The sequence below is a fragment of the Ostrea edulis genome, chromosome 2 (genome assembly GCF_947568905.1).
Source record: "Ostrea edulis chromosome 2, xbOstEdul1.1, whole genome shotgun sequence".
In the NCBI taxonomy this organism is placed as follows: Eukaryota; Metazoa; Mollusca; class Bivalvia; order Ostreida; family Ostreidae; genus Ostrea; species Ostrea edulis.
Genome location: NC_079165.1, coordinates 81,055,591 through 81,067,897, shown reverse-complemented (window position 1 = coordinate 81,067,897; position 12,307 = coordinate 81,055,591). Strand labels below are relative to the sequence as shown.

Below are 12,307 nucleotides of genomic sequence, written 5' to 3'. Positions count from 1 at the left end.
GAATGCAGATTTTAAAAAGTCATGGAATCTCAGAATGCAATGATTGGTTACAGAAATTACATTAACCCAGATAGACAGTGCCCCTGAGTCCCCTGGGGGATGTAAACATTGGTCATGTGATTGAGCTGCCAGACCAACACATAAGTAGCCCTCTCCATTATTGCTAATTACTGGCTGCCATGCTGTGATTCCTAAATGTCAAAATATCTGTCTATGGATCCAGTTCCTGGTATGGCACAGGTGCAACATGTGCTCATTAATAGAGCCAATTCTTTAAATGCAATATTGTTTTGGATCCAAACAGCATGTCCTCAACAAGACCTCTGAGGACTGAGCTATAAAAGGGGGATTTAGGTCTTTTTTTCTGGAAGAGTCTCCTGATCTGGGATTCATTTTCTGAAAGAACGTTCTTTGTCTAACTAAATTGTTTGTTTGGGCAAAACTTCAACTATAGCGTTAATCTGTGAAGAAGGAAGTAAAGAATTTGGAAAATTCATTTAACAAAGTCAAATTGGTTAAAATAGAAAAATAATATCTGCTTAAAGCTCTAATGAGACATAACTGGATCATCACTAACACATTCACTTAGATTTCCAGGAGAATCTTGGCTTCTCCCCAAAGCTGCAGCTTCTCTATGCGCACAGGATCACCGTAAACATATAGCTACCGCTAATCCCACAACCAGTCTATAAACCAATGTTATCAATAATAGTACAATAATGGTCAATATCTGATATAAAACAAATCATTTTTCTATCTCAATATTATCGTGAAACATTCTACATGCTCTGAAAAAATTAATTATCCATGTTTACATCTGTTTACAGGAAAATTTCAAAGCCAGGCCGATATCATCACCACACACGATATTAATATTGAAAGATCTGTAAGACACCCTGACTAAATGTTTTCATAAGAACCTGTTAAAAGTACACGTAGGGACAGGTTCCTAAAAAAAAATTGACAGGCTCTCTCCTCCTGAATGGAAACCATCAAAGATGCTCTGGAGAGTTGGCTGATAATATTTTCTATCACTTTCGGTAAATATTTGAAGAGATTGCTGGTTTATTGCCAAATATTTCTTATACGAAATCTAAAAAAAAATATATTATTGGGCATTATTGAAGGGGGAAAAGAAATAGAACAATAAAATCTTATGGCATCAAATAAACTTACTGGATAAGATTATAGGATGTGAATGTTGATAATTCCCCACAAATTAGGCGATTTCTGAATATATCCTGACAGGAACACCTCCGGAGATGTCTGGATCTTTTTCTTTATTTCCAAGATAAGGTCAATGCTAGGAGAATTTATGTAACACATGAAATAGACAGTCTGGTTATGTCACATGAACACTGCCAAAAATCACAGAAAAAAAGGATCTCAGAATCAGTGTTGAGATGCCTTTGAAAAGTCAGTCTGGAACAGTCAAAAAGCCATAAACATATATCCACATATCAAACAAACAAACAGACACCTTTTGGAATTACCCCTTCAGTTTGTGTTTGTACAATATATTATAGTTTGAATCTGTTATCAAGACCACAAATGATGGCCTGTTCTACCATTAATCATGGCATACTGATGAAAGTCTGATGACAAGCAAGGTTGTATCCCATCTCTCTAATTAAGCAGATCAGGCAGCAGGTCAGTGTGTGAGTGTGAATTAAAAGTGACCCTCCCAAACCTTGTGAGATTACCTCTAACAATGTCTCCACCTCATTACCAGAGGCAATGTCACTTAAAATCATGTCTGCTGTCATCTAACACTGAGTCAGAAAAATCATCCTCATCTAACAGTACAATTCATTTCTTTCTGATGATTAATAAAACATTATCATTCATCTGACATTAGGTACAAGAGAGTGACATCATAAACATAACATATCAGAACACAGTCTACTTTTCCAATTTAGCTTTAACACAAAAGTACATCTCAATGACAGTTTTTTTAAAAAGTTTACACATGATGAAATATACTGACTGTCAGATAAAATCCATTATCAAATACTGCTAATTTCTATATACTTACTTATAAAGAGAAACCATCTATTGAATTTATCTAAATACCTTATAATTAACTCTTAATTGTTTCAAGTCCCTGTCAATTTTTTTTTAAAAAGCTTTACCGGTGTCATTAAAATGTTAAGATGTAGCTGGTTGGAATTGTCCTGACAAGGCTTCAGTGTTTAGTATGGAATTCAGCAGCCAATGACTAGAAACTCTTTGAAATTTCCAGGAGGCAAAATTATATGCTATAAAATGCATGGAAAAATGCACTTGGTTGAAAACATCCATCTTCCACCTTCCTTACATCATCAAAGTTGTATGCAAAATTAGCCTAGTCACAATATCCTTCCGCATCTTTAAAATGATTCGCCTCTGCTCCCTGGGGGCCCATGATTGGGCTAATAAAGTTGTGTCATTTACTTCAAACTCTCTCTTATGACAAACACAGCAAAAAGTTATAGAAGATATTCAACCCTGTAAAGAATTATTGAATCAATAGGAGAGCATCAAAATACCTGCACAGTGGTGTAAAAACAATCCATTAACAGCCCTAATGGAAAGACTTCCTTTTTATGATGATAAATGACACCATGATACCAATATGGAAAACAATCACTATGATGGCTGCAATTTCGCTGCTAGAAGAGATCCAGTGAATTGATAGGGCTTGTTAGATCACCCTCAGGTGTTCGAATTGGCGGCTAATACAAGAGCAGAATAGATCACTCTCAAGCTATTAAAACAATTTGCACATGAAATCAAAACAGCAGAAGATTTCCTGTTTGCAATATTTGTTATCAATAAGCCTTATCAATGAACTCCCCTCAAGCAGATGCATGGTGCTAAAAAAGAATTCTTTCTGATGAAAACATTGGGTGAAAACTGGTGTCCTTAATGCTGCACAATTTCTGGACAATATGGCAAAAACCAAAAACTGACTCCTTGGAGAAAATCATACCAGCAATATCTAAATAAACCAATACACTGAAGGCTCATAGATTCGCAGATTGTGATAGATATCATGGCATGGCCATTTTCTTACACAGAAATAATGGATGACAAATAGCTATTTACTCTCAACAGCTCCCTCTCATCACAGTATCTATTGACTTGTTCAGTGTGTGGACAATGAGAAGATACTGACATTTCTCACAAGTTTGTCAAAATGTTGGTAGTCTGTGGCCCTACTGTCCATCTGCCATAGTTAACAGAAACCCAACATGCCACACACAATTTAAATATCAGCTGATGTTGAATGTAACACTGCAATTTGCCAAATGTTAGTGCACATTGTCAACACTTAAAAGAGACTATGTTTTTTTCAGTATATGAACCTTAAATCTAAACAATTTACAAAACTACAAGAGACTGATATCATTTAATAACCATTATACAGTAAACAATTCTGGGCCAAAAAATTAAAAACACATCTTTTACATCTCTGTAAGAAACATGTGTAAGACCATTCTTCCTAATGGGAAATAAACTGGTACCTTTCAGCAGCTCCGCTGGTGTTCCTTTCCAATTTGATAAATTTGAAATTTTCTGTCCCTCAGGATCGGTTAGCACTGTTTATCTGTTACCCTTCACATCCTCCTTCAGTTCTACACGTTCCACATCAGACCCAAAATTTCTCACTGCACCAATCTCTGCAATTAGGTGTGAGCGCTAATCTTTAATGAAGTCACTGATTAAACATTCCTGGTTTCAGGTCAGTATTAATGACTAGGTAATTCAATAACTAAGAGGTGATAACAAAAAGTATAACTACAGCCGTAGTGAGTAATACACAAAAACACATGAGCTGGGGTGCCTTCCAAATCACTGTTGCCTGTAGCAACAGGTACAGTGGCAAAACTATCAGCCAATCAGTATTCAGCATTCAAAATACATGACCTGCTGTGAATTTTGGCATTTGACCTGCTGCATCTCTGTATTTTTTCTGTGTGCATCTCTGCTGGGGAGATGAAAGGGGAAAAACAGATACATAAACATCTATGTTTAACTGTTAAACATGTGATACACAGAGCCCATTCTGCATTGTAATAACCTCTGTACTTTCCATAAACAATTTTACTTTAGGTTTTTCTAATTGAAGAAGAAGAAAAAAACCCTGACATTACAACCTACAGTATTCTCTGCACTGAAGTATCATTTGTTTTATCAGTCTTTGACTCCTCTCTTTACAACCATTATCTAATGTACCTGTAGAAGGCGTTTAGTATTTGTAGTAAACCTTGAAGTCTGAGGGCGATACAACACTCCAGGAGTCCAGGACAGGGCTGATATATGTGAATCTGCCAAAGGAATAAACTGGCAATCACCATCATTACTGCTTTATCAACATGTCTAATTGTGATATGGTCTTACATGGGTTCCTTTATCAATCATTCAGTGATTTTCAATTAGGGGGGAAATTACTTTGAAATCTTTTTATCATTTAATTTAATCATTGCAGTCATTGCTTTTAAGTATGATATACAGTGGAGCCTCGGTAATCCGGACGCCATTAATCCGGACGCTTCACCTTCCGGACGATTTTTCTAGGGAACGGAATTTTTATACGTTATTTTGCATCACTAATCCGGAAATTCGCGTTCCGGATCCCGACGGTCACTTTTTACTACAAAACGCTATAATGCATTAAAAATTGTACCGTTAATCCGGACGGTAATTTTGTTTAGGGGAGGTCTGTGTTGGACAATTTTAGCAAGGCGTAAATTATAAAGAAAACAAGCCAAACTGTCTAATTGAAGCGATTACCTGTACCCTGTCAACACCTCCCTATAATTAGGTGGTGTGTTATGATATGTCAATTAGATAGCACGTGCCGATCGAGACATTGTATTGCCAATTTTCTCACATAAGATCTTTATTGTGTGTAGTGTTGAATTTTGTATATAAATCTGTAGCATATTATTTTATACTCTTGATCAATAGCCTAATAGTATTAATAAATTAAACATCATGCCGTGATGATAATTTTGTTAACTGCTAAATGTGCTCCACATATCAGTTGTACTGATTCGTAAATTGATTATCGGCTTATGCAAATCTAAAGAGTGTAGATTATACTTCTAGATTCTGGATTATATACTGTTGATTGGCTTGAAATATATATGTATGTTCATGCACATGTATACGTAGTAAGTTTTTAACATTTAGAATGTCACGCATGTAGAATGTACCTGTGTACGATTGATTCTTGTTACGATGTTGTAGAGCTTTATTGCTTTCAAATTTTTAAACTCTGGGTAGAAGTGAGAAAATTACCATTTTAAGGACAATGACAATTAAATTTTGTATGTACCCGTAATGTTAGTTTCAACCGAGTTTTGTTCCGTTATTATCGCATCATGAAAATAATAGGTGCGTGTAGCTAGATCAAAGTAGTAGTAGGTCTTGATATTACGAGCTTAAATGATTTGTGTTCTCCCGATATTGTCTTGGATAATTATAGAATAAGAAATATAAACTCTGGCAGATGGAATTTTGGTTAAAGAATGTTGTCCACTGACATGATAATAACGAAATTCTTATACATGTAACAACTTTGGACGATGAAGATTGTTTTAACAGACCGCCGAACCCGTGAATCGTGACATATGGAAATTACCGGCCTCTTTAAGAAGTAAAAGTGTGATGAAATGTTTAAAGTGTAAATGATTATGTTAGTTACTAATGATTCATTTACTTATAGTTAAATAAAGTGCTTCATTATTTGTTTTAGTGCATACGGCACACATTTTTGTATATTTATTTGTAGGGCTCATATATATGTACAATATAAACACAGGCAAATGCACTGAACACGTATTGAATTTTAGTGTTTTGAAATACATACACATGTTAACATCATCATCATTCATTTACTTATGCAAATTGTCAAATCCAATGATAGAATGTGTTTAATTCATTATGCATCAATAAAGTAGACATATATTGGTTACTTATGTAAAGATAGAAAATATGCGATTCAATTATCCGGACGCTTCATTTATCCGGACGATTTTGCTGGGAACCAAAGTGTCCGGATTAACGAGGCTCCACTGTATACAGTTATTTACCTCAGAAATATGTGTAAAAACTCTTGATTGCATATATTCAACCAAAATACTTGCTTTGTTGCAGATCATGATCGACCCCCCCCCCCCCCCCCCCCCCCCAATCGTAACTATTCGCCGACTATTTCCGTAACCGCAAATGAACCTCGTATGTGGATCGACGCCATCAGAATCTGTTGCCATGTGTACAAGAATGTAACTATGACGTCACAGTCGTACGTTACAATATGAAACACGAGCTTTCAAATACATCTAAGATATCATACATATCTATGGTTTATCATTTTCCACTTCTATGTTTATATGCATTACATTGAATAAGACGACAATGATACCAAAACTGAATCTGTGGTGAAAATCTAAATAATACATTATACAGGGATTCGGTTCTGACCTTTTAACCTCATCCACAGGCGCGCTTCCGGCAAAGAAATGCATCGATTTGATGCAATTCTTGCGCCGATCCATGTCTGAGTCTTCTTGCCGGTTACGGAAAAGGACGAGCGTGTGATCTGATTGCTCCATTTAATAGAATATTTGGCTTCAACAAAAAAAAACCCAGCAAATAAACTTGTAGAAGATGGGAGTTGGATAGACAGGATAAGCAGGTGTGCCATTAAGGACCTGTTAAAAACGGGGGCAAGAGGAGAGAGATGGGACAGGTAGAATGACTGAGTGTGCCACCAGGACCTACTGAAGATGGAGGATAAGAGAAGAGAGATGGGACAGGTAGAATGACTGAGTGTGCCACCAGGACCTACTGAAGATGGAGGATAAGAGGAGAGAGATGGGACAGGTAGAATGACTGAGTGTGCCACCAGGACCTACTGAAGATGGAGGATAAGAGAAGAGAGATGGGACAGGTAGAATGACTGAGTGTGCCACCAGGACCTACTGAAGATGGAGGATAAGAGGAGAGAGATGGGACAGGTAGAATGCCTAAGTGTGCCACCAGGACCTACTGAAGATGGAGGATAAGAGGAGAGAGATGGGACAGGTAGAATCCCTGAGTGTGCCACTAGGAAGATATACCGTATATACTCGCCTTTAATTAAGTCGGATTTTTGGGAGTTAAAAATTGGTCCAAAACTCTATATCCGACTTATAGATGAGTCCTAAGAAGACAAGCATTTTTCTGGACAGGGTAATGTAGAGTATTTTTTAAACAACTTCGTACTCCGACGATTATCATGATAACGTTGACTGGACATATCATATTATTCATGTATTCTAAGAATATATGCATAAAGTGCAAGTATTTATGTATTTTAATGATTTTATTCATTGCAAGTTTATAATACATGTATTGAAATTGATTTGTTGAGAAAATGATTAAATATCTGCGCATTTCACAAAATATTACTAATGAAACAGGGGTGAAACAGAGGTGAAAATGTTAGAAATTGTCAAGCAATTCTTGAAAAAAATTATGCCGACTTATAAGTGGGTCAATGGCAAATCCCTCCAAAATAGCCTAAAAAATATACAACCGACTTATAAGTGAACCGACCTATAGGCGAGTTTATAGGGTATGGCTTATATTCGAAATTTCTAAAAGTAGGTCACATGTCAATGTAAAGGTCATAAGGTCAAAGATTTAGGTGTCTATTGAATGGTGTTGCCACAAGAAATACACATACCAAAAATGAAAGCTCTACCTCATAAAGTGTATAAGATAAGACCAAGGTTAAAGTTTTTTGCCACATACAGATAGATCAAAAAACTATATATGTCCCAAAAATCTTTTTTTCTTTCAAAGTGTCTTTCTTACTATTTTGGACAGTTATTAGTGCATGTTCAATTTCATGGAAAGAAAATAAAACAATTGGAAATTTAGTATCTGCAACAACAACAAAAAACAGCTAGAAGACAACCCTTTCCTTTATCAAATATAATTCAATCCTTTTTACATAATTAGGAGTGTCTTTTACATAGTCTGGGTCAATTTGGCCCAGTGGCTTGAAGAAAATGTCTGAATTGTGAGAAGTAACCAAAAGCTCACTAATTAACAATATGCATGGACAAACTATAATTACATAAGCTTACCAAAGCACTCTCATGCTTTAAACTGCAGTGAACTATGGACTTATAAAATGCATTTATAAATGTCAATGTTGAGTGATGACAGCACATGAATGTCAAATTTTTATCAAATTGTACTAACAATCATATATTTATATTTGATATTCCAAACAAAAAATATTTGCTTTCCATATAATCATGCGCAACTTCGATAATTACACAAATTCCAACTACAAACACTTCAGATTTTCATAATATACTTCTGTCTGCATGATGACACGGATATCCAAGACTTTTACATGTAATTTCAATACCGCTAATACAAAACAAGAGGTCCATGAGCCACATTGCTCACCTAAGTCAATTTCTTGGCTCATATTTAAAGATTTTTCCTATATATTTGCATGTAAAACTTTGATCCCTTATTAGTGGTCCCACCTTATTCCCGGGGGCCATGGTTTTAATAACAAAAATGAATCTGCACTATGTCAGGAAGCTTTCATGTGAATGTAAACTTCTCTGGCCCAATGGTTCTTGAGAAGACTTTGAAAGATTTTCCATATATATTTGTATGTAAAACTTTGATCCCCTATTGTGGTGGTGGTGAGGGGGGGGGGGGGGTGGGGGGGGTGGGGGGGGTGGGGGGGGTGGGGGGGTTGCGGTTGCATGATATTTACAAATTGTACAATTTGTAATTAAGTCAGGAAGCTTTCATGTAAATATAATTAAAACTTTTTTGGCTCTTGAGAAGAAGATTTTTAAAGATTTTACCTATATATTTGCATGTAAAACTTTGATCCCTTACTGTGGCCCCATCCTACCACCGGGTGCCATGCATGGTTTTAACAAAATTGAATCTGCACTATGCCAGGAATCGTTCATGTAAATATAAACTTTCCTCAGTCCAGTGGTTCTTGACAAGATTTCTAAAGATTTTTCCTATATATTTCTATGTAAAACTTTGATCCCCTATTGTTTCCCCATCCTACCCCTGGGGACCATGATTTGAACAAACTTGAATCTGCACTATGTCAGGAAGCTTTCACACAAATTTGTACTTTCCTGGCCCAGTGGTTCTTGAGAAGTAGATTTTTAAAGATTTTCCCTATATATTCACATGTAAATCTTTCATCCCCTATTGTGGTCCCACCCTAACCCCGGGGGCTATTGTTTTAAAAAACTTGAATCTGCACTGTGTCAGGAAGCTTTCATATGAATTTCAGCTCTTCTGGCTTAATGGTTCTTGAGAAGATTTTTAAATGAGTCCACCCTATTTTTGCATTTTTGTGATTATTTCCCCTTTGAAGAAGGCAGGGGCATCCATTTGAACAGACTTAAAAGCTCTTTAGCCAAGCATACTTTTTGCCAAGTTTGGTTGAAATTGGCCCAGCGGTTCTGGAGAAGAAGTCAAAAATGTGAAAAGACAGACGGACAGATGACGGACAACAGGTGATCAGAAATTCTCACTTGAGCTTTTAGCTCAAGTGAGCTAAAATAGTACATCTCTCAGGTGATGAAGTTTGGAAAGTGTAATTCAGTTCCAGCTAAGATTATATTTCTTCCCAACATACTTTTAAAAAAAAAAAATCAAATACTTAAGTTTTATTCTGTATGGTATACATGGACTTGTCAAATTAAAACACATATAGAGCATTGATAATTTACAAAATGACAGTCACAAATTAAAATTTTTTACATGTCTCTGCTGAGATTTGAACCACCAACTTCACATTTAATATAGAGGTCCTTACCACTGCACCATTATGCCAGATAACTTATGATGTCAAATGACAGTTACAAGTTTTATGCAATGATGCAGAGAATATCGCCCTAAAGCTACAATCTAAATATGAACAATACTGTCCAATAATTAATTTTCATAAGAGTTTCATTTCATTTTTGTGGAGACATACCCACGAAATGACTTTTCATGGACAACATTTAAAAACACCTTAATTAAACTCATAACTCTAAAACACTGACACAACTCTATAATATCAAAGCCTATGGGTATTTCCTCTTATTTTAGGTATCAGTCAGATTTCATCTCAACAGACAATGAAAAAATGTGGCTAATTTACTGAAGTATTACAAAAGCAATCTCACAAATTGGCAAAAAATCACCATGTTTGGACCATATCGCAAAGACATATTGATCACACACTTCATATCAAATGTATGTAATTTGAACTAGCAAATCGCCTCCATCCAAATGCATTGTTCACAACGGTATCTTGGGCTTCATGGAAAGACTCAATTAAATCCTCTAGCCTGAGTTCTCTGGTAGAACACCCTCATTACACTGATTATCTCTCAATATTTTTGTCTTAACAGCTCATTTTGAATGTCGTGCATTTATTTCTCTTAAATTTTCATCATCTACATTGGCAATTTTCATAGAAATATAACAGTTCTCCTCTTTTGGGAAATATTTTCAAAAAAATCAAACAATAGATCCCAGTTAATGTTAAACAAAGACCATTAAAGTTGATTAGGCCTATAACTTCATCTATTGCCAGCACCAAAAGTGTTGTCAAGTTCGCTATTGCACACTGCAAATGCCTCCCTGCTGAAAAATTAAACTGGGAATCTCATTGAATTTACCCGAAGGTCACATGAAATTTGAGAATGATATGAATGGCAATGTTAACATAAACTTTGTTTCTCTCTTTAAGAATATTTTTTTGATTATCATGCTGCAGTTATCAAAGAGCCATTAGAATACAGTCTAAGTCGTGAGACTTGTAGACTCTTGCAAGATTTATCTCTCTTTACATGCAAAGAAAATTGGCATACAATCTCAAATCTCATTTCCTCCCTGGTAATACCCCCAGGGCACTTAAACTCTTTGTGACTCATACAAGATAAGGCTCCACCTACAAAATTATTTTGGATCAAACAAAAAGTACCAACACATATGTATTGATTTTACAAATTACATATATCATCTGGGAAAACTTCAGCCTTCAGCATTTTCACTTTCCATAAACTTCACATTTCTGTTTGGATTTGTGTCTAATAATTCTTTATTTCTGACATTCATGCAAACCATTTTTTTTCTATTAACTTACCTAGAGAAAAATGTACCAGTATTTCCTTTGATGATCTTGGTATATCTAAAAGTGATTTTTCTAAAACAAGGAAACTGATTTCAGTAGTATTTTTCCACGAATTACACCTCCTGATCACTATGTTATGTGTCAATACAAATCTGATAAAAAGTCTCGTGCATGTTTATCCATCAAATTGTACTTGTAAAAATTTCTTCCCTTAATACGTTCTTAATTACTTTTTATATGTAAAAGCCAAAACATTTCTTAATGCCCTGCTTCGATGCTTTTGAATGAAATGCACGATATGACGCTCTAGAAAATCTGAACAACACTAGGGTAACCGATTTTCTTACCATGTGAATTTATTCCAAATAATCCTCTTCTGATGTAAAGATCAATCCATTTACATAAACAGAGGGTATGAAAGTCTCATCCTAATGGGTGTTTTAACTGTTTATATAAGACTGGTCACATAAAATGTAACTGGCACATCCTTCATAAGCATTGTACATATCAATATTTTACTTAATACCTTTCGCACTTCAAAGAGTCACACAAACAGTCACATTTAAAGTTTATCTTTAAAATTCTCCACACATCCTAGAAACAGAAATAAATAATTCATATGAAAAATCTATGCTCCAGTTCTTTGAGGTAAAATGCGTCCTGCCTTGAGACAAATTGTTTTTTCTTTATTTGGTAACGTACTTGCTACCATTGTCAGAACAAAAACACCCGATCAATACCCTTGTCACATAGAGCATGGAGAAAGGTTTATACTTTTTCATTGCATGAATTTGATCTGCTGTATATATATCAAAAGTTTTATCACATAAATACAAATTTTAGCTAACTGTTGGAACAATTTTGAATTTGTAAATTCAAAATTAGAATTTATAATCATCATGATAACAGCTGGCATCCAAACTAATGCACTGGTTCATCCAACTTGACCATTCATGTATCATTTATTTTCCTGAATATTTTTTTTTTTTACAAATGTAATATTTCATTTTCAAGCACTTCACATTAACATTCTTAAATCAAGAATATTTAACTCTAATTTAGTTCACCTCTGAAAATAGATTTGATTTCTTTTAATTACTATAATAATGAAAAGAGACAAAGTTTTCTTTCACATTCTTACATTAGAAC

General features: G+C 35.2%; 1 protein-coding gene across 17 annotated transcripts in view; it reads right to left on the bottom strand.

Annotated features, from left to right (window-relative positions):
- The window catches only part of LOC125679452 (kin of IRRE-like protein 3), a 61,645-nt gene that overhangs the window by 25,240 nt on the left and 24,098 nt on the right, over positions 1-12,307 (bottom strand). For 7 of the 17 annotated variants that reach the window (XM_056155104.1, XM_056155096.1, XM_056155105.1 and 4 more), the window contains one exon: positions 3,507-3,662. The exons of 5 other annotated variants lie outside the window; for them this stretch is intronic. The gene's annotated coding sequence lies outside the window, so the exon portion shown is untranslated. Of the gene's footprint in view, positions 1-1,176; positions 1,956-2,528; positions 2,762-3,506; positions 3,663-3,784; positions 3,852-11,170; positions 11,354-12,307 lie in introns of those variants that run through there. 5 more of the 17 variants (XM_056155107.1, XM_056155110.1, XM_048918679.2 and 2 more) reach the window with 4 other exon arrangements.